The sequence below is a fragment of the Rhinolophus hipposideros genome (genome assembly GCF_964194185.1).
Source record: "Rhinolophus hipposideros genome assembly, chromosome: 21".
Taxonomy (NCBI): Eukaryota; Metazoa; Chordata; class Mammalia; order Chiroptera; family Rhinolophidae; genus Rhinolophus; species Rhinolophus hipposideros.
The window spans coordinates 4,441,815-4,467,610 of NC_138067.1; the positions used below are offsets into that span (position 1 = coordinate 4,441,815).

Consider the following 25,796-nt stretch of genomic DNA (forward strand, 5'->3'; position numbering starts at 1 on the left):
TCTCCATCCCAGAAACCGGCGTTCACAGAGCGAGCAGAACAGATAGATGGTCCAAGGCCTGGGACACCAGCAGGTCTAGTCCCAGCTACAAAATGGGCATAAAGCAGTGGTTCCACCTTTCTCCTGGGATTGTTGTGAGGATCGAACATTAATTTTAAAAAGTCAGACGTGCTTAGGAGGCATTAAGACCCAACAGAAAGGGCATAGGCTCTGCCAGAAGGCGCTGAGTTCCAACCCTGGCTCCATCCTGGAAAACGACAACAGTAACACTTGCCGTCCCTGGTAGGGAGGTTGGAAGGGTTAGAGGGCGGCTCTGCAGGGTCCCACACAACGGCGAAGCTCCGTAATTGACAGCAGGTTCAATGTGATGGTCATGATGAAAACTATACACAGGCGTCAGGTATTACAGCATTCCAATCTCAACGCCGCCTCTTGGGAACCACCTCTCAGTAGATGCGCTGAGAGTTTTGAAAAGCCTTTTCATGAAATGTCTTTCTCTGGTACGGGGCTCCCCAGTTTATGAAATGCTTTCGTAACTTTGTTCTTTTGTGGTGCTCGCAAGAGGAGGTGAGAGAAAGATTCCCCATTTGCCACGGAGCTGAAGATAGTAATACAACCGGACCGAAGACAGGTAGCAAACCAGTGACAGGGAAGAGCGACGCCTCTGTGCAAGCACAGCCCCCCCTTGGGGGCAGGGAGGACCCCCGACCCCGCCACGGACCCCTACCTCCCGTACCTATCCCTTTCCTGGGCTTCCTGTCCCCCTGAAACAATGGTCTCTTCTCTCGCGACACATCCAAGCTGAGAAAACACCAAACAGAATCCTACTCGGCTCCAAACCTGACAGACCCCAAGCCTGAGTCCACGCGCAGGCAGGAGCCACGTCACCAGAGCTCCTGGCTCCACGTTTCCAGTAAATAGACGAGGAGTTTGAAGCCTGCCTCCATGCTGCCTCCCTTCTCCCATCCTAGGCCCCTGGGGGGTGCACCCGGCGCAGCACCCCCCTCAGCTGAAAGCCAGCATCCACTTCTACACGTCTGCCACACCCAGGGGGCAGGACCCACGCCGCCTGCCCCTCCACGGCTCTGCCTGCTCAGTGGCTGCTGACGGGTGACCCAGGACAGAGCTCCCCAAACCCCAGTTACCTCCCACACAGGAAGGTTGAACACCCTCTCCCCACCTCCTCCTGTCTGAACAATTGGAAAGTAGCTGGGTGCTCTAAGTGACAAGCATCAACGAGGCAGCTGCTGGCGTGCACCCAGGGTCCCCAGGGCCAGCCGTTCACAAGATACTGAATTGGTGTTTCCAGAAATGACAGTAACATCAGTAAGACCCGAGAGCATCACGTCAGCCATTGTACATGGCTGTTTTTCTGCTCGACTATAAGCTCTGTGAGGGCAGGGTCTTTGAGTCCACTGGATAGTTTTTAGCTGGCTTTCCGATGACACAAAAGCACTGTGTGGTGATTATAGAAAACCTGCAAAGCGCAAAAGCAGGGGAAGATCACCCGCACTTCTAACTCCCCCAGAAACCCACTGTCAAGATTTTGGTCTATTTCCCTCGGGACATGTACGTCTTACGGGAAGGCACATGAGCTCTCCAGGGCAAAATGTGCCTGGCACAGAGCCTGGTACCCAGTGTGAGCTCAACATGGGCAGGCTGAGGGACCGTGTGAGGGAAGAGTGGGGAATGAGTGGACACGATGTAAGTGGTATCGAGCCTCTGCGATCCAAACAGCATCTTCAGATTAGGGGCTTTGGCAGGATTCCGATTGGGATTGTACACATCTCAGCACGGAGCTTGGTTTTCTTTCATAATTTAATTTCATAATTAATGTTAAGAAAAATTTAAGAGACGTCATGGACACAGGCCAAGCATTCTTATTAACAACAGGATAGGGGCAGATATGGAAGACAGGCATTTCCCCCCAAAACAGCAATACAAACAAAACACACTGGCCATTAGTCCTTAATGCCCGTATTGTGGGTCTCTCCTGCTGGAATTTCGGCCCTCACTAGGAGGCAGAAGGCCTGGTTCCCAGGAGGAACCTCTCCAGCCTGTACCTGCAGCGCTAAGGAGTTCAGTTCTGGCCATGTGTGGCAATGTCTGGCACACCGGTGTCACTCAGTAAACAAAACCAGCATTTCCTGAGCACTTCCTACGTGCCCCACACTATGTGAAACACTTTGCATGCAGTATCTCATTTAGTTTTGCAAACACACTTCTGTCACCCTGTTAGTTTCCCTCGTTTTACAGATGCAAAGGATTAACACACAGGTTACAGGCGAAAAATCATGCACTGGTTAAGTAGCTTCTCCAAAGGCAAAATGCTAGTAAGTGATGGAGGTAGAACTTGAATTCAAGAAAGCTGACTGTCGAATCCCTGCTTTTAATTCCTACACTATAATGTCTCATGAATTATAAACGGGTGGATGGAGAGATGGTGGATAGATAGATGGATAGCCAGTGGATGAATGTTTAGATGGACGGTGGATGGATGGGTGAATGGACAGGGTATAGCTAAACAGTTGGGTGGGTAGATAGTAGACGGGTGGATGTGGATGGATGGATGATGGGTGGGTGATGGATGGATGGGATGGGGATGGATGGTTGGAAGGGTGGACGCGTTGGTGTCCGACGGATAACTGCCATGCACCAGTCCAGGTCAGCTTCCTTCCCTTGGTCCACAGCCTCAGCAATGGAACGTAAACAAGGACATGACCCAAGAGACTGATCCTATCAAAACTACCATAACATGGGGTGGCCGGATGGCTCAGTTGGTTAGAGCACAAGCTCTGAACAACAGGGTTGCAGAGTTCGATTCCCACATGGGCCAGTGGGCTGCAGGTTGAAGACAACGAGCTGCCGCTGAGCTTCCAGAGGGGCGGCCGGATGGCTCAGCTGGTTAGAGCGCAAGCTCTCAACAAGGTTGCCAGTTCAATTCCCGCATGGGATGGTGGGCTGTGCCCCTGCAACCAAAGGTTGAAAACGCAACTGGACTTGGGGCTGAGCTGCGCCCTCCACAATCAGACTGAAGGACAATGACTTGGAGTTGACGGGCCCTGGAGTAACATGCTGTTCCCCAATATTTCCCAATAATAATAATAAAAAAAACCTACAATACCATGAGGGTCACAGGCTGGCTTCCCTCTCATCTCGCCTACGAATTATCTTCCCCCAACCCCCTGTGGGCTGAGTTCCCAAGTTGACCAGGCCACTGGCATTTCCCTGCCCCTTGGAACTTTCCAGTTGTGGGGGTGAGGCATTTACAGGGCATTACGGAGAAGGCAAACCATGCACTGGGTGGAACAGCCAGTTCAGCTTGCTCAGAAGATTTGCCTTCACATTGAAGACAGACTTGGGTTTTGTTTGTTTGTTTCCAAATATTCCCCATGACTCTTCTCACCCTTCATGACAGAGCATAAGTGTCACCTCTCCTCCCAGGCCTCCGCTACCCCTAGACAGTCAGATGCCCTAACTTCTGAGTGCTCCCACAGATATCTTTCTGTTCCAGCAGCTCTGGCACTGGTTTGCTAGTTGTCCTTCCCCACGGGACTGGACACGGGACAGCCCAGATTTGGCCCCATCAGCTCTGAGGCCCCCATAACCCTCAGCTCAGTACTCTGCACATAGAGGGGCTCAATAAATGTGTCTGCGATCGATCCCCACGTTCTATGCACTCCACACACCTGCCCTTCCCCTCCCGGCGGTAGGTAAACAAGAGTCTGGCCACAGGCTGCAGAACCAGCCACCTGCAGTGACCTCTTTATCCACAAGAGGGCACAGTGTCTTGCAGCTCCACACAAATTCTTTTGTAAATGCCTGGTGTACTTACAGAACACTGTATAACTCAAAAATTATAATTAAAATGTCTTAGCTCCTGTATTTATAGTAACATTTAAACTACTGTGCTTTCTTGAAGTCAGTCATTTACTTGAGAACAGCACACTTTATGGTGAACAGATCTTTGAAACAGTACCGCGGGGATGTAGCCCGGGCATATGTAACTCAATATATGTCAACAGCTGTAAAAATATTGGTGGGAGAAGGCAGGGGAAAAGCCGTGAGCCCAGATCAAGTGCCCTGTCTCTCACATCTGACTGTTTTCAGCTGCTCCCTCCTCTTCCAAATAATTGGGCCATTTTGGTGCCCGCTGTCACACAAGGCGGGCCCTCTTTGAGGCTGGATGATCAAAAAGGTTATAAATGAAAATGATTTCGATGCTGGCGGCCTGGAGAGTGACCAGGGCGTGCGTGGAGGCAGAAGAGCCTGTTCTAATCTTACCAACTGCAAGCCGCCTTCCGAGAGTATTCCTAGGGCGCAAGCAGCTCCCCAGGGGAAGGCCACAGTAAATTTGCCTAATCCCTTCTGCATACAAATGAGCGCCTGGCAGGAGGAATGGAGGCCAGACACTGCAGCCCAGAGCCTGCTCCTCCTCCCAGGGTTGGCTGTCTTCCTTGAACAAACAATCGGGGGACAGTGGAGAGAGCAGCAGGCTGGGTAGAAGCCTGGGGCTGAGGCAGGTGGTGCGAGGGCAGGGCTCTGACCCTGACCCCATAGCCTGGTAGTGGGCACACTGGTGCTTGGGTGGCCAAAGGGAGCTTGGCCAGAGGCTGGGCCTGCTGAGGGACTGGAATATTCACCAACGCAGGGGTAGTGAGAGGCACCTCTGCCCCAGGGCTGGAGGACCTCTGGGGACACGTGGGTGGGCAGCTGGTCCTTCCCAAGGCACCCCAGCACTGAATGCAGCAAGATGCAGACACTCAGCGCCCAGAAAGGGCACACAGAAAGGGTGTCCGAAGGGCTCCTCCCCACCCACCGGACAGATGAATGTAGGGCGGCAAGCAGGAGTTCAAGAAGGGCCAGCGGGGAAGAGGTCCCAGCCTGAAGTCTCCCTCAGCCCCAGCTCCTCGTGTCCACCCACACAGGTTGGGGGCCCCAAAGCAGTAGAGGGGCAAGTCTTCAAATGGGGAAACATCCCAGAGAGGGGAAAAAGACATCTGTCACAGAGACCGCGAATTACAGTGTGGCTCTGCAGTGAGTGAGGTCTCTACATCAGTTTGGCCTTCAGTCAAATGGAAGCAAGGACCGTTTCTGAAATCATTTCTGAGCCCCGCGGTCAGCTCCCTGGGGCAGGTGTTCAAAACCTGGGCTCATGGTTTTGAAAACCTGAACGCAGTTCACTTGGTAGGAGCCCTGCAATTGTGGCCTAAGCTCAGGGCGGCACCGCATTTGGTCCTCAAGCTCTGGAGGCGCAGGGGCCGTTTCACTGAGTTAGCACATGTAACGTACTGCGACTGAGCTCAGTAACCAGCGCTGTGCTGTGTATGTGCGGGGAGAAGTCCCGCGGCACAGAAAAGGTTCATGGTCATTGGGCCCTGGGTCACGTCCCGCCCAGGTGACCCAGGATAAGAGCGGTAGGTCCAGGGAGGGCTGTCGGGACACCGAGCCCTTTGCTCAGCAGTGGACCAATCAATAGATCTCGCACATGTGCATATCTACACGTCTCAAAAGTAGCATGTGCCCAATTTTTCCAGGGGATTCAAACACACACACACACACACACACCCATAGCTTCTGGGAAAATCAGCAGGAATTGCACATCTTGAGGACCCAATTAGGCTCAGTGTGTGTTTGACAACCTTTCAACCTCCAGAAGACATTTATTTTTACAACGCTCTCCAGCTGAGAAATTACTAGGTTCCTGCCCTTCCCTGAATTGTCTTGGCATCGGGAAGCACCAAGGTGTATCCGGGAGTGAGGAAGGGGGACCCAGTTGGTGAGGCTGAGCAATGTCTGCCGTGACCGTGGGTCTCAGAAGTGGGGACTGTCCAAGGCGGGGCCAAGTCCTGAGCTCCCGAGGAGCCTCAGGAACACACTCCCAGCCCAGGCTGTCCCCGAGATAGATAACTCTGGGGGTCTAACGTGCCTTTCACTTTCCATCATCCCCTGTGCTGCTCCCAGAGGCAGGTGTGTGCCGAGGTGGGGTGCCTTCTGCCTCACAGACAGGAAAACTGAGGCCGGGGACATCCATGGACCTTACCTGTAGCCTCACTACACAAAAGGCCAAAGCCAGGACCGCACTCCTGGGGAGTTCTGCTTCCTGCTTGGCTCTTCCCCATTCAGTACACGAAGGCACGCTCTATGCCAGGTCACCTGAGAAAACTAACCCAGATGGGGAGGGAGCCTCTGAGTTTGGGGATCAGAGGGCAGAGCAAAGCACGGGAAATAAAAAGATAAAAAGAAAAGCAAAGGCTTCCTTGGCAATGGGGTACAGTGGGCCTGGGCGTCAGCCCGGGGTCAGATGGCTAGAGGTTCCCCCAGTCTTTCTGAGAGGCCCCAGCAAACTTCCTCATCAGGCTCCATCTGCAGAAATAAACTGCAATCCAAGCATATCTCAGTGCTGTCACTGACCTCTTTCTCGCCCCAAAGCATGCATCTTCCCCCACTTCAAAGACTAGGACGTCACATGCTTGTCAAGGAAAAAGAGGTCGACAATGATATGTTTTCCTGTGGAGGGCACATCACGACCCCTGGCTCCGCTGACCCGTGTCAAGCCCCATCATTTGTGCATGTGAACCAAGGTCTCCTGTCTGCATCAGAACCATCAGGGTGCTGCTGGGCGATGACATCAGAGACCCTTAAATGTCACGGGTATGTCACAGCAGGGTCCCTCATTCACTGATATCTTCAAACAAAGATGAGTGAAATCAAGGCACCCTCCCAGTTAAGGGAACCCGTGGCTATTTCCCCAACAGAGACAGTGAGGCTGCTTGTGGTTTCACCAAGTGTACCCCCACCATTTCAATGTCAGCCTCTGTTTGGCCTTCGGCCCCCTAAATGTCACGGTGACTTTTCCAGGGTGAAAGGTGTCCTCAGAAAAACAGTGCCCCATCACAGCAGCCTGGCACTGGGGTACTGAGTAGAACATATGCTCTGGGTGGCTTTGTCTGCACCTCCGACTCTGCTATCTCACAAGCAGCAGGCTTTTAGGCGATTAGCAAAATAGCAATAGCCTCGAAACTGGTGACAAGTGCCATGGTCGTGACAGTGATGTCAGCGTCCCCCGGAGCCATCAAGCCTGCCTCTCACCCCCCACTAGAGTCCCCACCTAGGCAGGGGCTTCTAAGCATTTTCGGGAAACTTGGCCAATCACTTCTGTGAATCTTTACTGCCTGGACAGATTAAATCCAGGCCTCAAGTGGCTTTCCCAGTTGACAATTTTTCTTTCAAAAAGGCCGAAGTTGCTGGGAGCCAAGTTCTTGCAGCCGAATTCCTGGACACAGTTTCCGACCATTCCAATCAGCCGGCTCGGTGGTTGGGCTGGGATTTCAAGCTTGCCACAGTATGAAGTCCAGTTTGGGCTATATTCCCTTCCCTCTCGCAGCATGATGAAGGTTTTCCCGCAAAATCAAAAGGCTTACTGTCAAGTCCTCGATTGGTCTGGGCTCCGTGCAATCATGTGCATGGTGGTGGGAAGGAATATGAATGTGGTACCGGCTCCACCGTGGGGCTTGAGGCCTCGTCCAAGCCATCCAGGGACCTTATGAAAGTGGAGCGAAACTCTTTTCATGTATATTCCAACTGCTGAAATTCCCCAGACGCGCCACATGTGCAAACGCAGTGTAAAAAAGAACAATGGCTGGATAAAAACCGAGGCAAGGCCACCGCGCGTACGGAGGACGGGCGGTGTTGCTGAGGATGGAGAAGCCAAGCCCGGGGCCTGCCCCTCCTCCTTCTCCTCCTGTGGAACTTAATGGAGATGAAGCCACCATGTTTGCTGGGGAGGAGGCCTGCTCTTTCCTTGCATAAAATATATGTGCGAATTCAACAAAGGAGGTTGACACTTGGGAGAAACACACAGGTGATACTCAGAACTCAAACTGAGGAATGAAACTGACATCTCCTTTCTCCTTTTTCCTTAGACCATAGATAGAACATGTATATGCACGTATATAAAACAGGGGTGTGCGGGAGGCAGCTTGTACTGGCTCCAGAGAGTCGACTGGGTGCTCCTCCTGACAGCCCTGTGTTCAGTCGACTCTTAGCGGGAGCTTGCAATCAGTTGTGCAAGTATTTACACCACAGAAACTGGCAAACGTTACAAATCAGAATTATTTTCTTCAGACAGCTAGTTGTTAGATATTTCCTCGCACATCATATCACTGTGTGTGTGTCTGTATACATGGATGGAGCTATATAGATATCTATACATATTTTATAGATATACGTGTGTATGTATAGAGACATTACCTGCACACATTAGTCACATTTGTATGCTTCCCCTAATTCAGGACGTTTCTTTAAATATTCTTTGAAAGCAATACTAGCACCCAGGATCCAAGTGAATTTGCATGCTTTTATAATAAAAAAGAAAGAAAAACCAACCTGTTCTCCCCAACCATAAGAGCACTAGCTAAATTGATTCCTCTTTGCCAGGCATTAACTTTCTCCTATTACTGCAAATTTGCTGCACTGATATTTTCTTCCATCCCCAGAATTAAACACACTTCTAATTTCTCACTTCAGGTGTATTAAGTGCGGTATAGGGCACAAATGAATAATTTTATTGATAATAAATTTAATAATCCATGTAGCACTTGCTGAAAATGGATGTGCTCTGGATGCATTCATTCTTTCTCCTAATTTGAAGACCACAGGGTTGCAGCAGCTTGCTCGCTGAGCCTCTGGTAATTGCTGGCTATTTTTTACTGGTTTGAGGCCTGACTGGCAATTCAGGCACATGCTCTGCTTTATGTGGACAGATTACAATATCCCGTTTATCAGATTAGTACTTTTATTAATTTAAGAGACGATACAGCATTGGTGAAGTGGTTTCTGTCTCCTGCAGACAGACGTTATCACCGGCTCAACGATGCCGTGAGAAACTGGACACGAAATATCTCGCTAAAGGTACCGGACCTCCACACTCGGCCCAAATCGTGCCACTAAAACATCGCTGGGAAAAACTCATCGTGGGAAAGTGGGCTCACTGGGGTTGAGAAGGGAGAAAGCAAAGAAAAAGATCAGAAAACTGATGGTTGGTTTTGAGCTTCCTTGGAAAGGTAATGGCGAAGAACACGATTTTGACCTCAGACAGACGGAGCTCAGTCCCAGCCAGCCCACCGAGACCCGTGTGACCCCGAAACAAGTCAAATCCCCGACCCCCTGTTTCCTCCTCTGTAAAGTGGAGGCAAAATAATACCTGCCTCTTAGGACTCGGGACGATGGAGGAGACAATGCGTGTGCAGAGCCTGGCAGAAGGCCTGGTACCCGGTAAGCACCCAATAGGTGGCAGCTATTGACACCTCTTGGACCTTCACACTGAATGAGAAGTTGGGAACGCTTTCATGTCAGGCCGAAACGGCCACAAAAGTACAGAGTTTGAAAACTGGGCCCAAGAAAACTGTCTCTGATTGTCATGGCAACCTGGGGTGAGTTCCCCATCACGGGAGGTATTCAAGGGAAGCTGAACATTTGTGGAAGAGACTCGTGAATGGCTTCCAGGGTCAGACTAGATGATGTAAGCCTCTAGGATGCTTGTCAAACTGTTCTAGTTAAAGAGGAACTTGACCCAGTTACTCATATTCATTGGATACATCCGCCAGCAAGAGGCAGAGCTGGGACTCACATGTAGGAGGTCTGCCTTCCAGCGCTGGGTCCTTGGCCTCCACACCTGTCTGCACCACTCCCACCCACAGCCGTGGACCAAGCCAATGGCATCTGCCTGCACCCCTGCCCCGCCCCAGCCTGCATCTAGGACCCACCCGTCACACCAGCAGGGCCAGCTCAGGAATCCAAGCAAACACCTGAGGCCTGACTGCACGTCAGGAAAGAAGCCACCATCTCCACGTTTGCTCAGAAGCCTCAAGTCATGCCACCGACAAGCCGAGTTCATGTCCCACCATTCAGTGGGCAGGGGGCATGCATGGCCATGGTGGCTTTGGAAGCCACACCTCTTCCCAACCTAAGAGCATCTGAGTGGATGTGTGACACCAGAAGCATTAACCAGCAGTTCCTTGCCTAGGTTTGTGCTTCTCAACAATCAAGTGTTTGCACACACACACACACACACCCAGCCCCGCCACAAGGCTGGGTCCTCCCTGCCCGAATGAGGACACAGTGAATGTTTGTTAAAAGGATGACGTAACCATCACGTGCTACGTCTGCAAGTGCCACTGAATTATGAGCATACGCTGTGCTATTTGTAATCATAATGGTAGTAATAGTTGAGTTGGATTTATTCCTTTTTTTTTCATCAAAGACTTACCTGGTCCTTCTTAGTGGGAAGCATTTTGTTTGGCGCTCTGCAAAAATATGGACATATCAAAAAAAAAAGGAAGAAAGGAAAGAGGAAGAAAAGTACACATTCAGATTTCTTCCTCAGCATTCTGATTTTTCTAAGAATGGTGTGGTCTAGATGAGCTCTCCAGTGGCATCTGTGACAATGGGTAGGCTACCCTCCAGCGTCCAGTCAGACACAGGGGCCAGAGCCAGACTCTGCCAAGAGCTGTTTCATCACAAGAGGAGAAGACATCCCGTAAAAGACTCAAAATCGAAGTGAAAAAGCCGGGGCCTCCGTGCTGCGGCCTGGGGGAAACCAAGGTCAGCTGGCAGCACGTGATGGATGGTGAGTGTTTCCTGGGCAAAGGTAGACCTGTGCAGCCCCCCAAATCTGAAAGTTATCCTGTCATTTTAGCCAGGGAGCCCTGGGCATGGCACTGGGCAATGGAGCCCTTGGGACGGACGTAATGTGGAAACAGCTGGATGTCCTGCTTATTCACCCAACTCTCAAGCCAGCTGTCTGGAGCAAGGCACAGAGAGACGCTGGGAGCTGTGCCGCACGAGGCCCACACCAGCAGCGGTGTCTTTGTTCCTAGAACAGGAGCCAGGGTTCTGTAGAAAGTTCCTGGCCCGGGCGGGACACACCCACCAATCCCAGTCCCCTCCACCTCACTGCCATCGTATCTTCTAAATCCCCAGCATTCCTCCAGTCCCTCTCCCCCTTTCCCAACTAACAGCCGGCCACCTCATTTAGAAAGCTAACTTTCCTCCGAGTTCCATCCTGTTCTTGAGGTTTCGGTTGGAAACTTGGCCTAGATGACAGCTGTGTGGGCCTCTCCCCAGCTCGACCCAGCAGGAGTTCTAATACACTTCATTCTGGGGCTGGTTGCTGCTTTTAATCTATCAGCACGGCGCCGCAGCTGCTGTAAGCTAGCTGAAAATTGTCTGCACACGAGGCGAACCGTTTGTAACCCTTTTCAGTGCAAACGCGCACTTCAGCAGAGCCACACCACGCAGCTCGCCCAGGTCTAGGAAATGGGCGGCTGCGCGGGCCCAGCTTGGCGAGATGTCCCGTGCACCAGGAGGGTCCCCACCCTACAACCCAGGAAACTTTTCGAAGCCCAAACTCATTATTCACTTGGAAACTCTACCCTCCTGACTCAACTTCTCCACAGCCTGGGCCAGAGCACCCACCCGTGACTGGGGCTCGGCCCCAGGACACCTGCAACTGGGCTTCAATTGCATTTTTGGTGCAAGGAGGGGCGTTTCTCCCCAAGGAAGCAGACTCAGGCCTGCGTAGGGCTGCCCAAGGTCCGCCATCCCCAGATGGAAGGAGGGCCTCAACGCCACCTGATTCTCAAATCTGCTGGTGCCTAGCGACCCACTCAGGCACACCAGACCCGGCGGGGCTCCACAAACGTGGTGGGGAGGGAGGAGGTGCCACAGTCGCAAATATGAGTAGTCGCAGGTCTTATAAAGCAGCCAGTCCCTTTCACGTAGTAAACACAATTTTAGATGTCAATAGCGAAAGAAGAAAAAAGGGAGAAAAATAGGAAAAGAAAAAGCGAAAGGATGGAGGGAGAAAGGGGAGAGGAGAGGAGAGGAGGGGAGGGGAGGGGAGAGGAGGGGAGAGGAGGGGAGAAAGGAACTCGGAAGGTAGCCTACCAGGAAGCACCATCTACCCAGCCCTCCCAAATCTCTTTGCAAACCGCTTGGTGGTCAGTGGAAGGAGACCCAAGCTGCTGTCTACTTTCAGAGGAGAAGGCTACTCGCCACGCCTCACCCCCACACATCCATCACTAAGGAGACAGGCTTCCTGGCTCCTCCAGCTGCCTGGAGGCCCCAGGCAGCACTCACAGCCTCCCCTCAGGAGGCACAGACAGGGCCGGTCCTCTCTACCACCCGCGGAGGGCCAAAGACCCCTCTCTCTCTGCTCATCGGCCATTAGGTCTCTGCAGAGCAGCACCCACAGGAGCTGGGGTCACCCAGCCAGGGCACACCCCACACCCTCTTCCTGGAGCAGATGGGTTCAGCTTAACCGGCCCCCAGTCCAGCCTCAGCACTGGTTGGGGGAGGAGGGGCTGTCATGGCCTTCGGACTTCGCAGCCCAGAGAAGAAAAGAAGGGCTGCAGGGCGGAGGGCGAGAGGGAGCCCACCTCCCCAAATCAGTCCAACTCAAAACCCAGACTTCCCTCAGAACTGATACAGCAGCAGCTGTATCTCTTTCATTTGAGTAATTATCATATAATTAAGTGCATGAATTACAAGAGAGCCAAGGCATTAAATTAAAATATTTAATGCTTGTAAATCTGAAAATGATGGCTGTGCTGGGGCACAGCCAGTGAGGAGTGAGGCTAATGGCTCAGTGGCCGGATGGTGCTGAGAGGTGATGGCAGGGGCCAAGCCTCACCTCGGAGGGCAGGGACGGGGAGGGGCAGGCACCCTGGAGAGGGGCAGCCAGTCCACAAATCTCACTGCCCATTCTGCCCCCAGACAGAGATGTGAGTGCTAAAATGAGGGCCACGTGTCCTGGGGCCCCCAGCTGCAATAAGGGGACGGACTAGGGTCAGGCCGCGTCAGCTCACTGGGCAGCGTCACAGGGTGTTGCAAAGGCCTTGGGGACAGAAAGGAGCAGGGCCCAAGTTGATGTCATCACTCCTGTGTACACGTTTACCCTTTGGAAAGTGTTCTGTTCCTGGGTGGACAAATGAGGAAACCGAGGCCCAGAAAGAAGGGAGACTTGCGCACAATCACGCGACAAGTCAAAGCAGGGCTGGGACCAGGGCCGAGGCCTCGGACAACCTTACCTTCCACACCCGGGAAGCTGGCAGGGAGCTGGCCTGGCTCTGGCTGCCTTTGATGTGACCCTGGCTGGCATTTACTGATCCTTTCATTTCCCACACCAACCTGGATCCCTCTAGTGATGAGAATGAGGTACAGAGCTCCCAGGCAATCCCCCGTGATGCTCACAAATCATCCCCCAAAGCGGGAACAGGGGGAAGCTTTGGTGTGTGCCCAGAAAACACCACATACACACTGCCCAGACAGAACCAGGCCGTACAGACAACGGGAGGGTTCGAAAGGAAACACGAGACCTGCCATTTCAATTTCCATTCATGGGGGCCCCACAGGAGTCGGACCGCCAGTGCCGGGAGCAAAAGCTCCCATTCCCATCCTGGAATGTGACCGTTGGGGAGGATGCAGAGTGGACGTCCAGTGCAGGTGCAGGAAAACCAAGTGCATGGGGTGTTAGGAAACTGCAGAGGGCGAGGAGCCCCCGTGCCCATGTGGCCTCCACCACAATTCATCATTCCTTGGCCCAGAAGAACCCTTTTGCCAGGGACCCACCCCTCTGTGGGTGGCCAGCTTCTGACCTCTCACTTGAGATGTTTAGACCCAGCTCAAATGACTCATGTCCCAAAGAGGACAGCTGGCCTTTACTCCCCCTGAAGTGAACTTTGGTTTTATTCCTGCTGGCATCTTTTCTGGGAACAACCACCCAGATGTCCTCTGGGAACCTCCACCAGGTTGACCCCAACCCTGAGAGCCTAGGTAAGCATGTGACTCAGGCCTGGCCAATCAGAACCAAGAGACTTTCTTACCCCTGGGATTGTTGAGCTAATAGGATACGAGCTTGGAGGGACTGCGCCCATTTGTTTCTTCCACTGGGGAGGCCCTGCTCTGATGGGAGGCCCACCTGGGCCTTGAAAACTTTCGTTTCAGGCCCAGTGAACCCATTCCCTTGGTTCCTTAAGGACCAGTTTGAGGCAGGGCCCAATCTTGCAACTCAAAAAGGCCTGACAACTGTGTCCATCCTAAAGCTTTGGCTCCTCCCAGGGAGGAGTTTGTCCCTCACTGGCCGTCCGCCAGTCCCTCTTTCTCCCTCTATCCCTCGCCCTGCTCTCCTGCCCTACAGTCCTGAGTACAGTGATGGTCTGAACAAATACATGAATGAATGACAAATGTCCGCTACTCAGGCAGGTGCTTAGGGTCCAATGAAGGCTCCCGATCACGTCCCACCCCCGCCCCTCCCTGGCAGCCTCTCCTGAGCACTAAAATTCACAGTCTGCCCATCTCTGCAGTAGCTGGTGTTGACGGTCCCTCTGCTTGAGCCACTATGAGCTGCAGGCCTCTTGTCCCCAAACTCACAGAGCTCCTCGAAGGAGGAACCTCATCACAGCCTCCTCCTGCCGCCCCCACAGCTGGCCGCTGGGCCTCCGCCTCCAAAGCTTTGCTCTCTGTGTCTTTCCCTCCTCAGGGAGTCAGATCCAGCGGCCCCTTCCAGGGAGTTTGCCCAGCACACTGTCCCTCCAAAGACACTGCCCCCTCCCAGACCTCCCCCAGGGCCTACTGTGCACACATACTGAGTGACCACGCTCTCTCCAGGCTCCCCCACTGCTGGCCACTCCACTGCCAGCACTGTCTTCAGGTCGCGACCTTTCCTGCCTACATGACAACAGCCTCCTCATCAGTTTCGCCGTCTTCCAGGGACAGTGAGCCTGTCCTGGATGAGCCTTTTGTGGCCTCCTTGGAGAAGGGAGGTGCTAAGGGTCAGACTGTTCCACGAGATCACCATAGAGACATTCCAGGACTCGGGGACAATCCAGTGAGACTGCAGATGTGACAGTGGTCTGCACAGAGAGAGGCCCGGTAAGGGTCAGGTCTGGAAGGTGTGTCCCCCTGAGTGGTGGCATGAAAAGTAGCTTTGCAGTCCTACAGGCTCGGGTACAAATCCCAGCCCTACAACTTTCTGGTGCCCATATGGCCTCTGCTAGGTGACAGTAAGAACCTGTTTCTTCACTTGGAAGATGAAAGTAACAGCAAGCTTGCTGTGCCAATCATGAAAAATGGACGTTAAGCACCACACTGGGTCTTCAGCGACACACAGTAGGCGCCTGTTAAGCGGCAACACTATCGTTGTGATGGGGGTGGTGTATGTCCCCAGCCTGATGAGTGAGACACCCACAGACGACAACTGGCGGCTTAAACGGGCCGTGGTGAATTGCAAAGTTGAATAAATCACAGGAACTGACGTGTTGGAAGCTTACCATGTGTCCGGCACTGTTTAAGTGTTTGCTGTGTGTTAACCTCATTTACTCCTGGGAGGTCGGTAACAATTCTTATTATCCCCATTTTACAGAGGAGGAAATCAATACGGCAGGAGATGAAGCAACTTGCCCAGGGGACCCAGAGCTGCTGAGGGGCAGGCCAGGACCTGTGCACTGCACCCTTCCTCCCCGAGCTGCCCCGAGTTAGGGGCTGTCGGTGACAAAGACTGTAGATAAAACAGGAGGCGCCTCCTGCCTGCCCCCAGGACCACCCGACAATAAAGGACAAAGGACACCCTGAGGTGGTTGCAGGCCCTGGCTTGGTAGGAAAAGGACTTCCAATCTGGCCCTGACCACCAAGGGAACAGATCATTCGGGCCCGGTGTAGCCCCGTGCCACGGTGACACTTACTGAAGGGCCAGTGCGTACTGGGAACTGCCTTTTGTTCATGGTCTCATTTCATCTTCATAGCAGTCCTGTGAGATGCGTATGATTACCCCATTTTAGAGATCAGAAGGCTGAGGCTCAGAGACGCTAAGTGACTTCACTGTGGTCACACAGCATGAGACCTGGAAACCCACAATGCCCACAATGGTTCCAGTAAATCATGCGGAGTGGGGGCTATGTAGCTGGCTGTCTCTCTCTCTCTCTCTCTCTCTCTCTCTCTCTCTCTCTCTCTCTCTCTCTCTCGCTCATGGGGAGTCAAGAGAAGTGCTGTTCATGAAGAATGAAACAGTTTGGTACAATTTGCTCCCTAACAGTATGCTTAATTACCACAAACCCTTCCCCAACCAAATCACTGCACTGAATTCGGACAGCACGTGTGTGTTACAGGTGAGACTTTGTACGTTGGCCCTCCTTGGGAAGCATATTGAGGAAGAGAACAGATGTCCTGGAAGATGATCCCAGACCAGGGCTGGACCGGATTGCTGCAGAGCTAAAAGGATTCAACAAGTGCAAAGACAGTTGTGACAGCAGGGCCAGCGAGCAGGGAAGGCTGCGTCCTGCTTCTCACCAGGTCGGCCCCACCCCCATACGACTGTGTCAGCAGCGGCTTCCAGGGCCACTGCCTGCACCCCGGACGGACGCTGCTCGTGGGTGTGAGTGCTAGGCGAGAGGCAGGCAGGAGCGGCAGAGGGCTGGTGGCACAGAGCCTCCGGGAATGGATGGGGTGAATGCAGGAGGGCCGAGGGGACGGACGGACCGGCAGTCCCTAAGCTGTTACAGGAAATCACTGAGCACCTTTTCTATTCATTCGTTTGTTCAACAAACGTTGGCTAGACACCTAGGATGTGCCTTTCATGTATTCATTCAACAGATATTTACTTAGTACCTACTACGTATCTTTTTTATTCATTCATTCATTCAATACGCATGTACCAGGAGCCTGCTGTGTGCAAACCGCAGTCTTGGTGGTGCCTGCCCACTGGGACCTCAGTCCAGTGGGGAGGAAGCTTTCCACCACTGGACCCGAGGAGACACCACCTACATGCACGCTGAGTGGGGGAGGTGCTGAGGGTAGAGAAGGGGCATGGGGCACATGGTCAGCAGCGAAAGGCATGTGCTGAACGGGGGGAGTGTCCAAGGCAGAGGGGACAGCGTGCCCGGGGGCCTGTGCCTGGGGAGGAGAGCGAAGGCCAGTGCAGCTGGAATCGGAGAGTGAGGGGCAAGTGCTGGAGACAGGCTGGTATGTACGGGGGGTGAGGGTCTCTGCCTGAGGGTGATGGGGGCCGCTGAGGGCTCTGCGTGGGGGGACACATTCAAACCATCACTCACTGCAAGTGCAACACAGACAACAGATTCGGGGTCGGGGGAGCTGAATAGATTCCGTAATGGCAGGGAAAATGCAGGTCCTTTGCCAGGTGCGAGCGGCTCAGAACTGAGCGAGGTGCAGCCCCTGCCCACTAGAAGGCACAGGCCACTTGAGAAGGACGTCGTGGTCCTGGTTCAGCAGTGTCATACGGACCGTGGCCAGCTCGCACGAGCAGGATTAGCTTGAGCTCCTAAAGGCTGAGATTGATAGAAAAATGCCCGGCTCATGGTAGGCTCTTCACAAGGGCGGGAGGGAGACAGGGAAGGTCTGGATGGGTAGACGGATGATGAACTAGATGGCTACATGCATGCGTGGGGCGTGGAGAAGCGGACGGGTGAGTGATGGCCACTTGAGCATTTGGATGGGCGCATGAATATGTGGACAGACAGGTGAGTGAAAGATGAGTGGATTGACGACAGGTAGACAGGTAGACAGGTAATACCTGGGCAGACAGGTGGATATGTGGCTGGGTGGGCAGGTGGGTAGATGAATGTGTGTGTTGGAAATAACTCCCAATAGGATGTGACCAGGGAATGCTGGGAGACTCCAGGCAGGTACGGTGTTTCCCCGAACGTAAGACCTAGCCAGACCATCTGCTCTAACGCGTCTTTTGGAGCAAAAATTAATATAAGACCCAGTTTTATTTTATTATAATATAAGACCCGGTCTTATATAAGACTGGGTATAATATGATATGATATAATATAATATAATATAATATAACGTAATACCAGGCCTTATATTAATTTTTGCTCCAAAAGATGCATTAGAGCTGATGGTCCGGCTAGGTCTTATTTTCGAGGAAACACGGTAAGTATATCGTATATCCTGGGTTGGTGAAGTGAAGGCTTGCCTCATGACTTCCAATTAAAACTTCTCTCCAGCCCTGCCCCCAGCATTCAGAAAGACAGTCTAACAGGAATCAAGAAAGCTGGCTGGTTACTAATTCTAATTTTGCTCTGATTTGCTGTGTGGCCTTAGACAAGTGGCTTCCCCTCTCTGGGCTTCTCCGTGCCATCCAGTACAACGAAAGAATAGGACCAGATCAGGGATTCTTACACGCTGTGCAGCCCCACACCCTCACTACACTGTACTAGCCAAGCCTTACCTATCTCTGAGCGTTCATTGATAAGCTGAGCCCCTTTGCCAGGAGACCTTCAAGGACAGCCACGGTGTAACTTGAGCAAGTGTCAGAGTCAGCGAGAGGATCCGTTAGAACACAGGTTGCTGGCCTCACCCCCAGAGTTTCCAATTTGATGGGTCTGTGTGTGGCTGACAATTTGCATTTCTAGCAGGTGTCCAGGTGATGCTGACGCCGCCGGCCCTGGGACCCCACTTTGAGAACCCCGGATCTAGGCATGGCTGTCGGCTGCTGCTCTGGCACTTTGTGCCAAAACCTGGTAGGTGTCCGCATGTGGGGGGGCGGGTCATTCTGCCCCACGTAGGGGGCCTCTGGAGCCACTGTCCCCTCCGGTGACCCAGGGCCAGTCTTGGACATGGTGAGCAGGGGTTCCTCGGCCCTACAGTCATCCTGCCCGGGGGCCCTGGGCCTCCCTCCACTGTGCCCTCCCTGCCTCCTTTCTTTCTCTCCGAGCCTGTGAAAGCACCGTGCCTTCTGCTGCCCGCGCGCCGCCTGCCCCCAACGCCCTCGGAACAGCTGTGGGCTTAATTATCAAAATAACATTTTAATAGTCTCATAACTGAACTCCCTTCAAAACATGCCAGCGGAGGAGGCGGGAAGGATTCTTTTTAGCACCTCTTCCCGCCCGACTTGCTAATTGGAGGCATTTAAGTTGCCAGGAGGCTCGGATGCCCAGCCCTGCCCACGGGCCGCCTCCCGCTGCCGCCACACGGCTGTGGCTTCCCCACGCAGAGCACACCTGACCCAGAGCCATGGCCAGGAGTCATCGAGGGGGCCCCACAGCTCCCTCCTTATGAAAGGAAAAGCCACTCATTCCTGCAAACACAGTCATCACTCAGAAAAGTGGATCTGCTAAGAGAACTTTGGCAACTCACTTGCAATCAGCAGGGGTTTTACTTGCTTTTAACACTCTTTTTTAATTTAAAAAAAAATTGCTATCACCAGCATTAACTCTGGCTCCCCTTCCCCTGCTATTCCATGTAACAATTCTACAGGGAGTCCTAGCTGGTATTTAGCTCCTGAGTTAAGCTCCACTAAACAAGCCCAGTGCAAAACTAGCTTCGCAAATCACGGTGTTTTTTCCTCCTACTGGCCGCAGCCCCGGTCGCCCTCTCCTTCTTAAAGCTGGCCAACACTGCACTTACGCGGCACTCACTAGTCCTGGGCTGTGTGCTAAGGACGGAACATATGTTATGTGTTATTACATCTAATCCTTGTTCAGCAGTCCAAGGAGAGAGGCCTGACTATTTCTACAATCTCCACTCTCCTACGAGAGGCTACAGCTCCCAGGTGTCCATAGGCACTGTGGGGGCTGGGATGGGATGCCAGGCAGGTGTTTTCAGCAAGGGTGTTGGCCTACCTCCCTTGGCGTCTGCCCTGGGGCAGCTGTCTTCTAGGCCAACTGCCGGCAAACTGGATCGCTGGAGCTCTTTTTAAAATGCAGGTTCTGATTTGGCAGGGTTGGGGTGAGGCCTGGAATTCTGTGTCTCTAGCTCCCTCCTAGGTGACGTGGACGCTGCTGGCCACTGGCCCACACCTGGAGGAGCGAGGCCGTAGGAGGCAGGGACTGGAGAAGGGCTAGGCCTCCCCCAGCACAGGGACACAGAGACACCGGCGGAGACCTGGGAGCACTGGGCTCCCCCCCAGCTCAGTCTCCCACGGGTGGCCGTCCCAGCCTCACCCCAGGGAGGACCCCCAACTCCCAGGACAGAGACAACGGGGCAGAGGGAGGACTATTTTATGGGCCAATATTCCAACCCTGTCCTGTTCATGTGGTTTTTCAAACGCCACACCCAGTCACGGAACAAGAAGCTGCCGTTGCTCTCTGGAGGAAATTGCTAGAACCGGGCAAATCCCTCTGATTCTGCTGCCTCTGCTGCCTCCACGAGGTACCTACTATGTACCCAGACAGGCGTTGTGGGGACACGTGGCAGCGGGTGGCCCCACACGCGCCCTCACCCAGGCACCTGACTGTGGATGAGAGACTTGCTGTCTGAGGCAGTTCCTGGTTCCAGGTGGGCTCATGGTGGGACATGGGCAAGGGCAAAAGCTGGGCTGGACGGCACTGCAGCCACCTTGAACCCTGGGGAAGTCAAGTCCACTTCATATTAGCCCAGATGCAACTGAACTTACTACCAACTAAAAAGCAGGCCCTCTGTCATAGATCTGGGGACTCGGCCCATCAAGCTTTGGGAAGGGGACTCACCCCATGGCAGCCCCTAGCCCACCGTCAACCCTTCAGCGAACTGGCACTGCCCATCAGAGAATTGGTCCTGCTCTATGACCCCCAGGGGACACACTGCCTGTTGGCCCCTGGCCTGCTCTCGTGGAGTTGGAGCCCTGAATTCAAGTCCGGCCTCTGCCCTTCCAAGCCATGTGACCTTGGGCGAGTCAGTTCCTCCTCTGGGCCTAATCTTCTCACCAGCGCTATGAACGTAGCAGCACGTGACTTGATTCAGCGAGTGGAGCGCAGAGCAGACTATGCACGTACATGTTCTTTACCACAGATATTCTGTGCTGAAGTAAAAAGCCTGTCCCCTTTTTAAATGTACTTTAATGCTCTTCCACCATGCAAGTCCACACGGGGCGAGGGCTGCAGGGGCTGGTGCAGATTAGAAGGTACACCAGTCCCTGTTCTCAGAGAATACAGAATTTAAGTGGGAAGACGTGCCCGACGCATATGATGCCATTAAAGACAGAGCGACAGGCAATCAGGCAACAACGGATGAGGGGCCAAACTACCCAGGTGGACAAGGAGAAAGGTGGGGGCCAGGCCAGCGGGGAGGCTCTCTGCAGGAGGGGACACTGAGTCTCCAGGAATGGGAAAGACCTCAGCAGTACTTCTCCGACCTTTATCTCCTCGTCACCACTCTGTCATGTTCCAACCACGCTCACTGCATACCTAGCTCCTTAATTTTCACGAACACCACTGTCACCCCCAAGGACTGAAAGAGGCACAGGTCCCACGGCGTGTCTGCACTCACCCTGCTCGTAGGGAGCAGAAGTGACACATAAGCCCAGAAAGAGTCTGAGTTCTTAACCACTTGGTTCTACGGTGGCCAGGGCCCCTCGAGACCAGCCAGGCGCCAGCATCTCCCCAGACAGGGAGGAAGGGAGGGCTGGCTGGGAGCTCACTTGGAGCCATATGGAGAGTGAAGGGGAGTGGGGACAATATTGGAATGCTAATGACAGGCGTCTGGCCACTGAAGAACTGGCAGCAGGTAAGTGTAGGGGGGCCAAGACCCCAAAGTGACCTGGGGACCGGCAGGAAGCCATGTCAGTGGCCTCCTGCAGTCCCTGGCCCTCCTTGTTCAGGAAGAAGGTTTCCCTGTGCCCTGCCGATGGCCCCACTCACTACAGGAGCAGCTCCCCTTGTCCTCCATCCATGCAGGTGTGTGAGAGGCCCGTCTGAGGCACACAACATCTATGGTTTCTGGAGACCCCGCTCCCAGCCGCCCTGGGCCAGACTGCTTCGGAAACTGCTCTCACATAGCAGTAAAGGTCCATAGCTGCTGCCTGGACACATGCAGACACACACCGTGGCGGGGTCAGGGGAGAGCAGGAGGCAGCGGCGCGCTGAGCCTGCCTTGGGAGGAAAGGCACCAGCTCTGGGAGCTTTGGGACAACAGGGCCGGAAGAGAGGGGGTGACAGAATTCCCCAATCCTGACTTCTTGGGGCAGGAAGCCAGGCTGTCATTGCCCACGGCCTCAGAAGCCACTCAAGTGGCACCAGTCCCAGCAAACAGCCTGAGACAGGCCAGGAATCGAAATCTTGGCCCTCAGTGGCGGCTTGCCTGGGACCCACCCCACGACCAGCTCCTCTCCCTCTCCCTCCAGCTCAACGGGCAGCCCTGGGTTCAGCTGGGGGAGCGCCTCTTCCATTTGTCAACGGTAGCCTTCATTTCCTCCACCTTCTCACAACCACACTTTCCAGAACAAGATATTAAGGCGAGAGAAATCAAGGGCTTTCGGGGGTTTTAGTCTCCGCTCCAGGGAAAAACAGACACTCATCCCTGCCTGAAATTGCTCCACTCTGCAAGCTTGTGGGCCACGGGAGCCCTCCCACCACAGATGAGCAGAAAATAGAGTTTGTTTCTCCATCTCCCAGCCCCCTCCACCCCGCTCCCCCTCCTCAAGCTCCTTTCTCGGCTGGAAGCTGGGGCCTCATGGCTCCGAGGCTGCCTGGTGCCAAGGAGCAGGGCACTGGCTCCCACCCCACACAGCCCTGGAAGGGGGGAAGCCGCAGAAACCTTCCGGCTGCCTCCCGCGCCCCCCAACCACGCGGCCTTCAAATAACCCTGGACCCAGGCCCTGCTTGAGGAAAGCAGACCCAAGGACCTTTTGTTCCCTGAAATATTCAGGTTTTCAGGTCATTCTCTGGCCTTGCCAGGAAGGCAGTGTGCTCCTGGCTTGAACAAAATGCTCTCGTGTTAAAATATTCATCTGGTTTTGGTTGGAACTGAACTGGTGTGTGTGCGTGTGTGTGTGTGTGTGTGTGTGTGTGTGTGTGTCTGTGTTTCAGAGAAACAAAAACATTGTTTTCTCCTAATCCTCTGCTCCCTAGCACACCTGGGAGGCCCCACCTTGATCTGGGCAATATTTTTTTAGATCCCTTGATGGTTCCCCAGGATGCAGAGAGAGTGGGAAAGACATAGGTGGATGGATTCAACTAGCTGGCACCTCTGCAGGGCACACGGCACAGATACGATGTTTTCTCCGATATCAATGCCACCCACAGCTGGGCACCGGGATCATTCTGTCTGAGCAATTAATCCCCACCCCCCCACCCACCGCCCCACCCCCAGTATCAGCAAAAAGCCTGTCTACCTTCCAGAGGGTCAGGCGTGCTCAGGCCTACTGACCAGGCTCTCACCGGGGAGGACCCCTCTTGGACCAGCTGGACCAGACGAGCCTCAGGATGCTTTAATTATCAGCCACTCCTCACGCCTTCCCTTCGTTTCCGAGTCCCCACCATGGAAACCTGTCAAGCATCCACCCTGAGGACCAGGAAAATCAGCTACCTACTGGCCCTGGTCTTTAACTAAAGGCTGGAGCTCAATTACACCGCAGACCTTGGGGATCTCAGAGTGGTGGCTGGAGGAAGTGCTGTCGGTGGGCGTGGGGGGAGCTGAGTGCACTTCCATCCCTTTCTCAAAAGGAGCTGGGAAACTGAGGCTGGAGAATGAGGAGCACCATGCATGGGGGAGCCCAGCCAGCCCTACTCCGTCCTCCCTCAGGGGACTGCCATGAAGGGTTCCAAACAGTCTGAGGCGAGAGAAGACAGACACCCTAGGTGGTGAGTCCTGAGAAAGCAAGAGGACCTTCCCCCAGGGGAAGGCACGGTGGGGGGTGGGGACACAGGTAGAGACCGACCAGCTGTAGGAACTTGGTGGCATGAGTCATTTGGGCCCGGCTTCCTGCCTGGCACACACCTTCCGACCAGTTTGGCCATCTCCCTTTCCAAACATACCATGAATCAGCCTACCCACTGCCAACCGCCATGGACCATCATGTCTGGCTAGGACAACAGCGGTGGCTGCCCACTGGACCCTGAGCTGCTATTCTTGCTCCCTGATGAACTCATCTCCACCCAGTGGCCAGAGCAATGTTTTTACAAGCTTCAAACAGGGAAATGTCATTCGCCACGTAAAGCCCTGTGCCGGTTTCTTACCACAAAGAAGAAAATCACAGTTATGGACCACACCTCGCGAGTCCCGACATTGCCCGACCTCTCACCCTTCACTGGAGCCACCGTTCTGGTCACGGGCCACTGGTCACTGGTCACTGGCCACACCCCAGCCCACACCCCAGGGGCATTTCCAGCCTCCAAGCTTATTCGCTGCCCTAGTCTCTTTACTGGGTTCACTCCTTCTCCCCCTTTCAACCTCAGCTTACCTGACATCCTCCCCGGTTTTCTCCGTTCCCCTCTAATAACATCTCTCCATTTGTAATTACACACTGGCTTGTTTCCCGGCTCAGTCTTGGTTTTCCCGTCTAGACACTCAGCTCCATGAATGTGGGGGAAACACATGTCTTCACTCCCCAGAGCCCAGCAGTCTCTGGATGGATGTTTGTTGAATGAATTAAAGAACACATGGCTGCCAGTGAGCTCAAAGCAGAACTGCCCCACAGTCAGAGATGAAGAAAGGCGGGCTCGAAACCCTCAAGATGGGTAGACGCCAATATTCTTCCAGCTTGCAATGAATATCAACCTTCCCTGCTCCGTCTTCATTTCTGATCACATTTGGATTCAGACAGTTAAGAGGCCAGAGAAGCAAATGTTATACACTGCCCCAGAAAGCTCCCGAGGTTCTGCCCTGGAGGGTAGAAAAGTTGCACTTTCATAAAGCCTAATACAATCTTGCTTTCACCGAGCAGGCAGCGGAGAACACGCTCGGAGAGCCTACAGGGCGTTCTGGATGCTGACAGCGTGGAGATGCAGGCTGTGACCAGAATACGTGAGGCCTGGGGACCTGCCTGGAAGAGGCCCAAGGCCTGGCCGGCCGACACAGGACACACACTCGGAGAAATGGCCCCGGATGTGATATTCATAACAATAAATGGTGCACACGATTGACACAGCCCTCAGCAGTCCTCCTGAAGAATCATGGTCAAAAAACAAACACATACTCAAAAACAAACAAACAAACGGGGGGAAGAGAGGCGGTGTGTTTCTCCAGCCCCACCAATGTGGGCCTACCCATTACTCTAATGTAATCAGGAGAACATTAAACATTTGTAACGTCTCCTCTCTTTTCCATGGCTGATGAAGCAGTTGGGAGCAGAGAATTTACTGTGAAAAAAGCAAACAATTATGTGCTATCCGAGGTAAACATTACCTCAGGAATGGAAGCTGAGATGCGCTGCTCGTTGTCAGAAGGGATTACCATTATAATACTTAAAATAACATTTATAACACTTACTGAAATTACACGAATGAAGTCTGCAGAGACACCGAAATGAAATCAGCTCCATGTGTTTTTATAAGAATACTGAAATCTCTGTTCCTTGGAGGAAAGTTAGAGGCATTAACAGGTTTTGCTGGGCTTCCATTAGCTGGTAAAATTTGAATACTGTTTCTTAGGTGAGCTCTAATCTTCTTTGAATCCTCCCAACACATTTTATCTTTAAAAAAATTGTAGTTAAAAATTTAGTTTGATGGAGCGATATTTAAGTGCTTTTCCTCATCTAACTCCCTGAAAGCACCCCAGAGTCTCCCTGTAATTTGTTCAAACGAAATAATATTTTCGTTTCCCCGTTTCTCTTTGTTGTCTTGTGTGATGAAAAGTAACATTTCTTTTCTTTCAATCCTATTAAGCGAGGCTCGCGGAATGCCAGGCACTCAATCCAAATGCGATCTGGCAGACAGGCACTCGGCTACAAAAACGGGGCCTGCCAACCCGGGATTCTGTCAGGAGTTGACATGTCACCAGGCGGCGGGTTCCCTGTGACATTTCCCGAGCAACAACTGGGGTTACCATCAAGCCCCGGGGGTGTTTTCCCTTCTCTT

General features: G+C 53.3%; 1 protein-coding gene and 1 long non-coding RNA gene across 4 annotated transcripts in view; one reads left to right on the forward strand and one right to left on the reverse strand.

Annotated features, from left to right (window-relative positions):
- The window catches only part of ZNF423 (zinc finger protein 423), a 300,257-nt gene that overhangs the window by 51,825 nt on the left and 222,636 nt on the right, over positions 1-25,796 (reverse strand). The gene's annotated exons all lie outside the window — the stretch shown is intronic.
- Positions 16,949-25,546, forward strand: LOC308490229. The gene is made up of 3 exons (XR_013992179.1): positions 16,949-17,019; positions 18,438-18,545; positions 24,665-25,546. It is a non-coding gene; the product is annotated as an uncharacterized lncRNA (long non-coding RNA).